Genomic DNA, 13,740 nt, shown 5'->3' with positions numbered 1-13,740 from the left:
CCGTTGTTTTGGCAGCTGTCTTGGCTTCTAGGGGAATTTTGCAGGGGGGATTGGCCGTTTTCGTATTGTCTCTTTCTCCCTTCCCCTTCCCGCCTCTCCCTCCTCCCCGCCGAACACTAAAGGGTTACAGGTTCACTGCATCGGATAGATACTGTAAGAGTGGGTGACCGGCCACACGTGTTGTCTTGTAATTCACTTGTACGACTTTGCATAATACAGTCCGAGGTAACTTTTCTTCGAGTTGGACCAGTCCAGGAAGGCGTTGCAGCCTTTCTGCCGAGGGCCCAGGCTGGCAAGTGCGCCAGGCAGCCGGCTGTATTTCCAATGCATGCCTACCCTGGCTGCCTCGCCACTTACTGGCTTTTCTTTCCTACTGAGCGGTGCGCGCGCGTTTCCAGACGTTTTCTTGCTGCTGAATTAAGAGCTTTTTTTTTTCTTTTAAAATATTATTTCATTGCTCTCAACAAAAGCTCATCTTTATTTACGGAAGGGAAATAAATTTCAGCAGATGTAATTAAAAATAATCACTCCAATGAGTGAATATTAATTGACTAAGGAAACTAAAAGTTGCTTTGGAATCCAGAAAAGCATATAATTCTGAACCAATTTTGGAGTCCGCATAGATTCAGAACAATTACGTAGAGAGAACGGATTTAAAATATGTACGTAGATATGTTAAATAAGTTAAGGCACTCCCCTGCCTTCATAGGCTCCTTATACCTTCAGAATGTTAGTTGGCTTTTCCTATTTAAGGCCATTTCGTTAAATTTTAAACCTCATTCAGCTGCACTAGACTACACTGGAAATAGATAATTGTTAAAACATAAAATAATGTATTTTCTACATGTTATTATTTTAAAGAAGAGCATCAAATATTTTTGCAGGGGACTCTGTTTATAGACTATGAAATATATGTAGATACCATATCCCTTTATGGTTTTAGCATTAAAACCTCTTCATCGTGAACTCACTGAAAGGCAACTCTTCAATGTCATCTAAAGCACTCATCATCCAAGTACTTCAAGAATTCCAGATACATCAGACATTCTGGTATTAAAAGAGGAGCCTCACCAAACTTTCTTCTTGGATTTGTATGTATATATGTGTTTCTTAAGGCTAAATTCTGAAGCAAGATCAATGCCATTCCTTTTTCCTTTTTAAGATTAAATAGCAAAAAATGAAACTCTTGTCTCCCAAGGATTCTACAGTGGAAAAGTTACTACTTATTACTGCAGACTTTGAGTTTTTCTAGAGATTAAAAAGATAGCAAGAAATCCTGCAGGCGTGTTAGTTTTAAGAAGGTATCTCAGAGGCTGGGTTTGCCTTTTTTTTTTTTAAACACTAAGTCATGTGGTTTAAGTGCAGCATGAGCTAGAAGAATGGATATTCTGTGTTTTAGTACATTCTAGCCACTGATCATAGCTACACTGTCCACTAATATTAACATCTTTTTAAAAATTTAAGTTAAAACAGACAGCTAACAAATAACAAAATATAATAGTAAATATATCATGAAGGCAAATGGGAGATGGATTAGAATCCCTCTTTATAGGCTAGTAGAGAATATAATGTTGATACTATAAAAGTAGATGGAGAGTATGATACATGAAAAAGGAAGTCCTTGTAAAAGTTAATTTACATCTTTCACAACCACTGACCCAGTGGTAATGGCATGCGCAATGGTGCGAAAGCCAGCAGAGTTAGCTTCAAGTGCCTTTGTCATGACTGAACAGTGTTTTCCTCTGGCGAGAATAATCAATACTTTGTGGCCCCTTGTTCCATTTTCTTTTGGCAGTGAAAATGAAAAGGTGAAAACTTTAACCCACTCTGTGGTTTCTGCAAGCAGTTCCTAATATAAAACTTTGGTAAACTTTGTAGGTGGTAGATCCACTTTGGAAAGTTAATAATATACCCCCAAATAACCAGTAAACGAAGAGCAACTTACCCAGTTAGATAAGTGTTCTCTATTAATAGAGTGAATTATTTTGAGAACTATTAAAAAACCTCAAGAGTTCACTTAGTTAAATTTGCTCTACTTTATTCAAATAACATTTTTTTTTTTTTTTTTGGTCATGACTGTTAAAAAGAACATGGTGGCCTATGATCATTTGTCCCAATTTTGCTACAGAATACACAAAATGTGGTAGTTTGGGATAAAGAAGCAGAAACTCTCAATTAGCCCTGAAGATGACAAGCATGGTTTCTAATGAGTGTGATGAGAAATAGCTTTGGATTCCCCCAGGCTTATCACCATGGAATAACTCTCGTTGCTTCACTGGAGCTTGGCTGCACCTATCCCTAGAACCCTTCCATGTGTTCTAGCTGGCCTAACATTCAGGGGGTGCGAATACATTTGCTACAGATTTGTTTCATGATTTTGAGATATTTAAATAGTTAAATGTTATTCTACACCAATCGATTTTTTTTTTTTAAAGGAAATTGCTCCACTCTTAATTGAAAGCAAAATGAAAAGGGCAATCCTATTTTAATGATTTGTTGGAATTTAACACATGGCATCTCAAAATGCAAATCTTCTGTTTCTTTTGCTTTGTCAAGAAATGCTAAAACAAAACTTAAAACTTAGAGTTAGTTTAAAACTTCAGTTTTTAATATTTCAAATTTGCAAAGCCCAGAAAATCTTTGAAAAATTAACATATAGAAGACTCATGATAAATCTAGGGTGTCCTTTTAAATGCCTTTTGAAAGATAATTTAAAACATTTTGAAGTAGGTAACCTCTTAATCTTGTGGGATAGCAACATTCTCAACTGTTCCTAAGAAGAATATCTTAATACTAACAGGTTTGATTACTTTTCCTTTGTTATTAATGACATCACATTGACAATGTCAACTGTCACTCTCTTACTATAGAAGGATATGAATTATTTCTGTCCCCCGCCCCAACAAAAAACACCTATATTGTAGCAAACGTGTGAAAGAGAGAGAGACTGTCAACTCTAAGCTTAACTGAAGTTAAGGAAAACTAATAAATCACTCCAGGCATTTGAAATTATCAGACGTTAAACTTTTGGAGGATTTTATATGAATTCTTTTTATAACAGTCAATATAATCTCTTCTGTGCCTGTTTCCGTTGCATGTAAGAGAAATTCTAGTCAATGGCAAAACGCTTTACTGCTGCCATTACTGCAGACTTTATAGATGAGAGATGTGTCAGCATGTTAGCTTTAGCAGTAATGCCTCTTTTGTGTGAAACCTTATGGGCCTTGCAGGCACTCTTTCATCTTGACACTCATAAAACGTTCAATCCCCATATTTATTATTTAATTTTCTTCCTATATATAGCAGCCGAACACTTCAATATATGAATGTGTAGCCAAAAACTGACAAGCAAGCGTGAATAGGACTAATGAGTTTTAATAATACACATATTAGGGACTGCTAAAGAAAGTTTAATTAAGAAAAACAAGTTAAGCATGAAATTCATTTTGGAACAAATGCAACTCAAGTTATTACTGCAGGTGTAAAATCAAAAACCACAGGGATACATGACAAGAAAGAAAGTTCCGGGTTGAAACTAGACCTACTAAACGCAGTTGACATCTTAGGACCTGCCTTTAAGTTGATGCACTTGGCTCTGCCTTAAGAAATCAAAGAATGTACACTATTTCAGAGTTTTCACTTTTCTATAACAGTTTTGGTTTAATATGTAAACTGTATCCAGGCATGTTCTGTACCAGTTCCCTTCAGACACAGTAGCCTTTCAGTAGCCACACAGTAGCCTTTCACTTTTCTGTGGTCAATTTTCCTAATACCGTATATGCCTACCTAATCTACCAGTCAGAATCCATGCCGTCCCTTTGGGTGTGCAGTAGGTTTCAGTAAGAGGACTGCTCATGTATCAATTTACCTGCACCTATGGTTCTGCTTGATTTGGGGCATTTAGAAATAAATTTTAGAAATTGTGTATGTTTGCCCATTTATTTATTTGGTGGTGGCATTTTACATCTGGGCAGAAGTTGGAGAGGAGACAGAATACTGGGCAAACATTTCCTTAGAATTTCGTTTGTATTTAATGTATACTTCTTGAAAGAGGGAAGCAGTCAGGCAATAGCATGAAGGTCTTATACATGCTCTTCAACAACTGTCTTTTTGGCAACATCTGTTTGATAGGCTAACTTATTCTAATACACACCTTTGGCATCACCTATGTGTAACAGTGGGTGTTTCCTCTTTGAAATACCCAGTGAATATTGAGTCTTTGAGGAAAAAAAGAGGTTAGTTGTAACACTTCAAAGTGAATTGAAAATGTTCTTGTCTTTTTTTAGATAGTTATGGTGCATACTTTCATATGGAATACTCCACGCTTGGAAATTTAACATGGTCACTCATTAAATCAATGAATACTGACTTGATAAAAACTAACTTGGAATTATTGTTGGTATAAGTTTTTCCCATAGGTCCACCATTCCCCTTATGACACAACTAACCAGAAAAACAGTGATTACCACATATCACACTGACAAACAGTTGTCAATATTAAGACCTGAAAAATCATACTCAGCCATCTAATAGTTGACCATAAGGCTACAAGGAGTAAAGGTTCACTTCAGTAACCATTATGTTTCAAGTTTCAAGTCAGTGCATCTGTCATTTTTAATTTAAATCTATATTACTTAGCTGTCCAAAACTTTACACACATGTGACATTGTTATCTATCCTTTTTCTTATAGGTAAAAAAATAAAGTCACTTAGTGTCTTTACCTCTTTAACTGTGCCCAGTATTCTAATGCATATGTTGCAATGAGATTGTTGCCAAAAGTTTCTGTTATTTAAAGCTGTGGTCTTTAGTAATAAACCTGAGGAATTATTTAATATATGAGTAATACATTTTACATGCTGCAATAATACAGTGGTATAGCTTATATAACCTCTATAATGGCAGGGGGTATTGTCTGGCTTTTCAAAGCTATGTGTTTCTTCCCAACACCCAGAATAGTGCCTAACATATTACTAGCAACTGACAAATATTGCTGAATGATTAAAAAAATCTCATCCTAGTCTTGCATATTAACAACTAAATATGTAACCTCTTGCTTAATACCTGATCTCTTCATTTTTGCTTTTAATTTTTCTTAACCTAAGTCAGTTGTTACTTTTAATTGATATATATTTTAAAACTATGTGCAAATTCCAAAAGTAGAAATATATTGAAAAGATTGAATTTTAATTAAAGACAAATAAGAATTGAAACTTTTTAGTGAAATTTTTATGTAGTTTATTTATTGTGATAAATTATTTTATCAGGACTCACAAGTATAATAGGATTATTCGAGGTTATAATTTACCAAAATGAATATTAGAGTTATTTCTGCTGTGTAGAAAATGTGATATCTCGAGGAACTTTGGAAGCACTAATGCAAACACTTAAAACATGGACAGTAAGACCTAAAATATAATCATGTTTGGCATTTTGGTCATTAATTCTTTTTTCAGTTTTTAAAAAATTTATAGTTACAAGTTTCCTATTGTTCAACTTTATTTAAATGGTGAATTCACTTAAACTTATGTGTATATTAAATTCTTGTGTATTCATTGATGTTTCGTTACACAAATGGCACATGGATAGAGTATTGCTTTGAATTTTGTTATTGTTAGTACTAATAGAACTGTAATATGAAAGGAAATAAAAGATGTGAATATCTGAAGAAGATTGCAAGTATAATCGTCTGTCACTTTGGGGCAAAGCTTGAGCTCTAAGCCAAATCAGGAGTGACAGAACCCTTACTGTTGTCTGGTACCTTACATGAAAGGAGTTGGTGGTCTCAGTCCAGTTCCTAGCAGACAGTTACTCGCTAAACAATAGTAACTATAGTATTTGCCAATTCCTGCAGAAACCTAGGACTGAATGGGGATAAATGTTTAACTACCCCTTCTCTGCTAATCATCCTGCAAGGGGTCAAGATTGACTCACCCTGGCACAGGGCCACACTGAGAAACTTAGCACTGCCTCTGCCAATGTTGTAGCCATTGTCTGCAGCACAGGATTTTTAAAGAGGACTTCAGTTAAGCAGGGCCCCAGGAGTGGCAGTTCTCCGCTCTTCCCAGGCACAATGCACCATAAACAAGAATAGACTTAAACAGTGACTTGAGAAGGTAGCACTGCTCTTAGGTTGTACTGTCTTCACTATAAAGATACTGGCAGGCATACTTAAGTTACTTAAGGCATACTTAAGATACTGGCAGGCATGCTTCTGGACACAATTACTTGCAGCCCCAAAGTAGCCCTTTTCAGACAAAAGCTTCAGTGTAATATCAAGGGAAGTAATCTACTCTACCTGGCTGTCTCTCCTGAGCTCTTGAGTGATTATTCATTTTCTTCTAGGAGAGTCATAGCATCAGCAATTGGTTATAAATATGCGTCCTGTGGTATTTGACGTATGCATTAAAACAGTTGCCTGTGCTTTTATTTTTAAACATTCTGTTTTACAGTTGCTATCCTTCAAATCCTCTTAATGTCCTTCCACATTTGAAAGTTAACCCTCTTCTGTAGATTTTAAAACAGCAATTAATATGTAGAGATTCTGAGAGTAGGTTCAGAGTAAACAGAAATAAAACTTATTTTATATAGTCAAATGTTAAATGGATTGTTTCGCTTGATCCCCAAAATAAAATAAAGGAGAAACTCACTAACGTTTAGCCATTTGTTGTAATGATGGTCTTAGTAGAAATATTCAGTTGTAGAATGCAGAAGGAAATGCTATCACTTTGATCTCTTTTTCTTTCTGCTGTCAGAAAGCTGTTATGGCATCTTCAGATCTCACTTTTTTCCCAAATGGTAACAAAATTAGTCACCAGTCTATAAGAACATGCCTCCACACCTCTGCATGATGAGGAATTTTCATTGTCCTTCTATTTATCTTCACCTCTTTTCTGTTATATCTCCTTTTGCTGCCAAGTGTAATTAAGATAATGCCTTCACAGCGGTCATGTATCACAGTTGAATAAATAAAATCTGAGGGTAGGGTTAATGAAAGAAAAATAATATATAGAATGAATGGGTTAGTCATTCAAGAGATATTTTCTAATGACTTACAATTTAATTAATTGTTCTGGGGATGGTTGCTTTCAAATCAACTGTTCAAAAGCCATAGCCTCTCTTCTCAAATATTAAGGCTAACCTGATTGTTATTTTTGTGACTATAATTATTCTCATCATACTTGGGGTAAGATCTCACATCCTGATTTTTTGGCTTGATGCCTCACCCTTCTCTGAAGTCACACTTAACTCTTTGTTCACAGAGAGCCCCAGGCTTCGCAGTGTTTGGGTCTTCTCTTGCCTCTGACAGGATTTGTCCCCTGTCAACTTCCACTCATCTGTCAGAACCCAGTTTACAGATTACTTCTTCAGGACAGTCATCCTTTTTACTCAAGACTCATTAACTCTCCCCTCCAAGAATTATCCTTTGCAAAGCATTTATAACTAAATGGTGTGATGGATTTACGTAAAGTTTGTCTTCCCCGTTGAACTTTAGTCTCTGTGAGTGTCAGCACCATGACTATCTCCTTCTTGTGGGTCTTCCCAGTGCTTGGCACTAAATGATGTAATAAGGATGAATAGGGAATCTGAGTTTACAAATTACTGTGGTGAAAAGTACTAAAGGTTCCCGAAGGAAAAAGGCAACAAATGCTTTGAGAGTTGCAGAGAGGGAGTGTTTTTGTGGCTGGGAGGATCTGAACTGACATTTGAATCTTGTTAGTTCAAATGGCCTTGAGGGATCCTGGCTGGAGTCTTTCCAGGCAAAATCTAATGGGAAGAGTATTTCCCAGGAAGGAAGAATCTTGGTAAACAAGTTGGATTGAATTCACTGACCAGGACTCTCAGTGATGTTCTTTGTTTGTTTGTTTTTATTAGAATTGTATTTTCATTAAGATAGTTTGTTCAGTTCAGTTCAGTTCAGTCCAGTCGCTCAGTCGTGTCCGACTCTTTGTGACCCCGTGAATCGCAGCACTTCAGGCCTTCCTGTCCATCACCAACTCCCAGAGTTCACTCAGACTCATGTCCATCGAGTCGGTGATGCCATCCAGCCATCTCATCCTTTGTCGTTCCCTTCTCCTCCTGTTACCGGGTATAATATCTGAAATATACTTACAATTTTTCCTTGCTATTCTTTAAAATATTTTGTTGGTAAATTTTTTTCTCTTATTACTGTCAAATTTTAGTTTGCCTTTTCTCCTACCATTCTATTTTCTCTACTGTTGGCTTACATCATTGGAGAAGTTCATTCAGAGTGGAAGTAGCCCAAGGAGAGAGAAAACAAGTAGAACCCTGCTTACATGTTCTGTGACGGGAAGGGAGAGTGGGATGTAAACTGAGAACCCGCAGAGACCTGCCTGCCCTTCCTCCTGGAAGGGGGCTCTGGGCAAAATTGAGGAGGAGGCAGGGTTTATCTTTAAACCCTTTAAATTCTTCTGCCTTATCTCTTTCTATTTGTCGAAACTCCCTACATTCATAAAACTGTGTTCTTTTTTTTTTTAATTGAAAAATGTTTCAGAGGCTTTGTGTTTCTGATTTTCAGTTTAATTATCTGTTCCACAGAGATGATAATTCTAACTCGTGGTAGTTGGTGCTGGCATTGATGAAGTTATTAATTAATTGATGATCATTGCAGAATATACTTTGTCAGGACATTTGTTCTCCATAGCTATATGTTGGTATGGCCACAACATGGGCTATGATAGCACTTGAACTTCCACATGACTACTCTTGAACTTTGATATTCCCATCTATGTGACTTTTGGTTCTAATCCTGTCTGTTTTCTCCTTGTGCCCTTCTGGTACTGCTTGCTTTCTTCCCTAGATTTAGTTAATCTGTTAAATACTAAAATGACCAATTCTTATAACCTTTGCTCCTTGAAATTCCATCATTCTTACCTTGTTTATCCTCAGTCCTAACTTCTGTCATTTACTCTTTGCCTCATGTGATGGAACATTGCTGGGAAAACTTTCATGCCATCTGCTCCAAATTATGCCTGTTAACCTCATATTTCCCTCCTGTTGGTGTCCTGTGTTTTTCTTTCTAAAATCTCTCAAACTGAGCACGCGACTTTATTGAGTTAGTCTCATTCAGGAGCAAAATGTCATGTATCCTACACAGGGCATATTCTTTAAGAGGTAGGGAGTCTTGTCTCTGTCTCTCTCTCTTTTTTTAAGCTCTGTGGTCTTGAGAAAGTTATCTTGCCATATAAAGTCTCATTTTCCTCCTTTCAAATAAGAATAATTGGATTATAAGTATGTTGTGAGGACTAATGTAAAGTGCTTGAGACAGCTTGGCAAGTAGCTGTGATCTCTAATATTAGCTGGTTTTGATGTCATTTTCACGTAAATTTAGATATATTTAACTATACTTCAAACTGATGTATAAAATATGAAAATAAAACTGTTTCTGGTTTCTTCCCCACCAGTTCATTTACTGAGGTAATGGTTTCCACATGTTTGTGGTCATATACTACTCTGTTTTTGATAACAAAATCATAAAAATTATGAAATATATATTTATGGCTTCCCTGGTGGCTCAGACAGTGAAGAATCTGCCTGTGATGCTGAAGACTTGGATTCAATCCCTGGGTTTGGAAGATCCCCTGAAGGAGGAAATGGCAACCCACACTAGTATTCTTGCCTGGAGAATCCCCATGGACAGAGGAGTCTAGCGGTCTATAGTCCATGGGGTTGCAAAGAGTCAGACATGACTGAGCAACTAAGCATAGTACATATATTTATACTCCTTGATAAATCTTTCTATTATCAGATTGCAACACAACACAAAAATAGACATCAAATAATGAGAAAAAGTCAGGGTTTTTTTTTAATATCTTATAAACTTGATAGCTTCTTCCCATTATTTATTAATATCTAAAGTTGTAGAGATTCTTAAGGCACAGGTCAGAGCTACTAAAATGTATCTGTATTTCCATTTCAAAGTTATCTTCTTCATGTTTTCAAATATTTTTTCTGCCTGTTATTATATATGACAAGGTAGTCATTATTTTCAGTCTTGCAGTATAGCTGAGAAAGAGCTTATGCTAGAACCAGGAGAGGTTTCATTTCTGCTCGTTTAACATCCATATTCTATTGTTAGTACTTTCTTTTAATCTGTATTTATCTTGTGGGGGAAACTTAATTTAGTAGTCAATTTTGTGAGGTTTATATTAACTAAAACATGATGAAAAATGTGTAAATGTGCTTATCCAGTGGTATTAGCTCTAATACATCACCAAACATTGAAAAGGAGCAGTAACAACAACAAAATGCCACTCCTGGCAAATCCACTACAGAATAGAACCATCACCTTCCCAAGAACATCTCAAGTGCTGTATGCAACATACAACCGTGTGAGGTCACTGGTATGAAACCATGTATACATATTATCAAGCTTAGTTTTGTTCTCTTTGTGCTTTATAAAAAATTATAATACATAGAAGTTCAACTATTTACTTCCCTTCTCTCATCTGGTCCTCTTGTGGTGGGGTATAAGCCCATTACTTTGGGGATTTCTGCTCCACAGTATTGCCAGTTTAATTTTCTTGTGAATATATTTGATAATACTTTCCCCCTCCTAAGTCTATTTAATGGCTTTTCATCATCCAGTGAATAAAATATCCAAACTCTTTAGCCTTTTAATGGAGAGCTTGCTTGATTTGGCTGTAGCCTGCCTTTCAAGTCTCATCCAGTGCTCAGCCTCACTTACTCTGTGTTCTGGCCAAACCAAACTGTGCCCTTCTCAAATGTGGCTCCTTCTTTTTCCTTTCTTTCAGGTTTCTCAGGGAAAAAAATAAAAGAGACTCTGAGATGAAGATTTGCTTGTTAAAAGTTTATTTGGGCTTGCCATTGGGAAAAGCACCCAGGCGGGGAGAACCAGGGAATCACCACCAACCTCTCCCTTGGCCCCTTTCCATAGGGAGCTTGGGGGCTGGAATGGCCCCTCTGAGTGGGTCTGCATTGAGAAAGGAAGAGCAGACTTTTGTGCACTGGTGTGGACTTCCTGCCTTGGAGTGTGAACTTGCCCTCAGGGAGGTTGAGCGCCACACTATTCACTACATATATTTTCCACTGTTTCTAGAATGTGCCCTCTACCCAGAATTCCTTCTGTGACCATCAATGTTGGTCTAATTCTTTGAGGCCGAGCTCATATTCCTCTTGATTCATGAACTCTCTTGTTCCACTAACTTGAAGTAGACCTGTCTCTTCTTTTAAAGCCTAACATTTTTTTTTCTGATTGCATACATTTGTTTATTCTTTTCATTTTTAATTACTTACTATGTGAATTAATTGCACATTACTTACATTAAGTGGTCAAATAGTTTATACTCATTGGGCAGCTTTATTACAGGCAAATAGAGCAATAGCAGGAGAAGGATATGCACTGAATGGGGCCTGGAAACTCAGACTCAGGCTTCTTTGTTCTCCCACTCCTGGGTCTCATGGGATACCCCTTGTTTCAAGGTCTTGAACCACCACCAGTGTGAATGTGAAGCATCTTGGTATAGGAAGCCCACAGTCTGCTGATGGTCAGGTTCTTTTACAGTGAGCTCCTCCCGAAAGCACATTTCAGTTGCATGGCCAGGCTTGGCTTTTGAAAACTGCTACACTCCACTGAAACCAGATGTTACTAAATGAAATTTTATGACATTATTATTATGAAATGCAACTCTTAAATCCCATTATTATTACTAAGTGCTGTTACAAGGCTAATATGTTCTGACCTCAAAATAACTTATAGATTCATAGATACAAAACATAATTTTTCTTTAGTTAATACAGTCAGTCTTCATTATTCCTGGATCTGTATTACAGTTTTGCCTGTTCACTAAATTTTTTTTAACCCCAAAGTCAATACTCATAGTGCTTTTGCAGTCATTCACAGACATGAGCAAAGCAGCAAAAAATGTGAGTCACCACATGAGCACACTTCCTGCTGAGATTGAGCAAGGTGATGATCTGACTTCTTGCTTCAACTCCCACACAGAGATGATCAGAGCATGGAGACAGTAGAAAGTGCACTGCAGTGCAAGAAGCTCCAGCTCTGGGGTGAGGTAGAGGGGATTTGAATCCCAGCTCTGACATCTGTTAATGAGGTGCGTGCATGCTCAGTTGCTTTAGTTGTGTCCGACTCTGTGCAACTCTATGGACTGTAGCCTGCCAGGCTCCTCTATCCCTGGGATTCTCAAGGCTAGGAGGGTTGCCATGCCCTCTTCCAGGGGATCTTCCTGACCCAGGGATCAAACCCACATCTCCTGCATTATAGGGGGATTCTTTACCCACTCAGCCACCTGGGAAGCCCATTAGTGAAGTGGCTTCAGACAAGTCACTAAACACTTTTGAGTTTTGTTTTCTCTTTTGTAAAATAAAGAAAATAGAATCTACGGGGATGAATTCATTCACAACAATGTGAAATATGTATGTAAGTATATACATGTGTGAAGTGTGAAGTGAAAGTCACTCAGTCGTGTCTGACTCTCTGTGACCCCATGGACTATTCTCCAGGCCAGAGTACTGGAGTGGGTAGCCTTTCTCTTCTCCAGGGGATTTTCCCAACCCAAGGATCAAACCCAGGTCTCCTGCATTGCAGGCAGATTCTTTACCAGCTGAGCCACAAGGGAAGCCCAAGAATACTGGAGTGGATAGCCTATCCTTTCTCCAGTGGATCTTCTCTACCCAGGAATCGAACTGGGGTCTCCTGTATCGCAGGCAGATTCTTTACCAACTAAGCTGTGAGGGAAGCCCATATATACACACATATATATACATATACACACACACACACACACACACACACACACAGATCCATTTCTCTTTGAGCGATGGATCCATATTTCCCAGTTCAGTGTTTGCAGTGACTTTATGGCATATAACTATGGTGAATAACAACTATCGGTTGTGTAGCATTGGTCAAACTTTAAGCAGCTTTGGTAATAAGTGTGTGGTCAGTCCAGATCATTTGCAACCTATGCCTACACTTGGTAAAGGATTTTCACATAGATTTTATGATGGATATAAAAATAACACAAAATTCTTACCCCTGAATAAAAAATTCAGTAGGCGGGGTTGGATTGAACAAATGAAAACAATCAGTAAAAACAAAGTAAAATAGAAAATATATAGGTAATATTAAAAATACAACATAATAGGCTATGTAAAGCTAAAAGTTGCAGACACCTTCCTGGGTTCCAACTCCCTGTAATTATATATTTACTGAAAACATGTCACATTCCAACCTGCAGTAGAGCCATTTTTAATGTGATGTTTCTTTTCAATATTGTAGCTACTTGGAAACAATTAGTAGGCTGTACTTATCATTAAATTCTTGTAAGATTTAGCACAACAGCATGCATATCATGGATACCCAATAAATGTTTGTTGAGTAAAGAAAGAATTGGATGAATGTGTCCACCTACTGTGAATATTTAATGTTCTAGAAATTTCTTTATATTCTTTCTAGCATCATCTCTGATCTGGGTCACTCAGGAACAAACTAGTTAATGGACCAGGTATTATGATAAATTAATGCAGGAGATAATATATTCCCATTTTTGATGTTTTGTTTAAATGTTATTTATTTTGTTTTGTTATTTTTGTCATTTGATTTTGTTTTATTTTTGCAGTCCCTTTGGAATTGCACATGCCTTAAGCAAAGAAGAATGATGGAGGAATTTGTGAGCTAGTTATCTTCACCTACTAAAAAGTCAGAGGAAAGCTAATCCAGTGTGGATTAGTAAATTCAT

General features: G+C 37.1%; 1 protein-coding gene across 6 annotated transcripts in view; it reads left to right on the top strand.

Moving 5' to 3' along the window:
• The window catches only part of NLGN1 (neuroligin 1), a 956,715-nt gene that overhangs the window by 187,157 nt on the left and 755,818 nt on the right, over positions 1 to 13,740 (top strand). The window lies entirely within an intron of this gene.

This window comes from Bos javanicus, chromosome 1 (genome assembly GCF_032452875.1).
Source record: "Bos javanicus breed banteng chromosome 1, ARS-OSU_banteng_1.0, whole genome shotgun sequence".
Lineage (NCBI taxonomy): Eukaryota > Metazoa > Chordata > Mammalia > Artiodactyla > Bovidae > Bos > Bos javanicus.
This window is presented reverse-complemented; position numbering and strand designations above follow the sequence as displayed.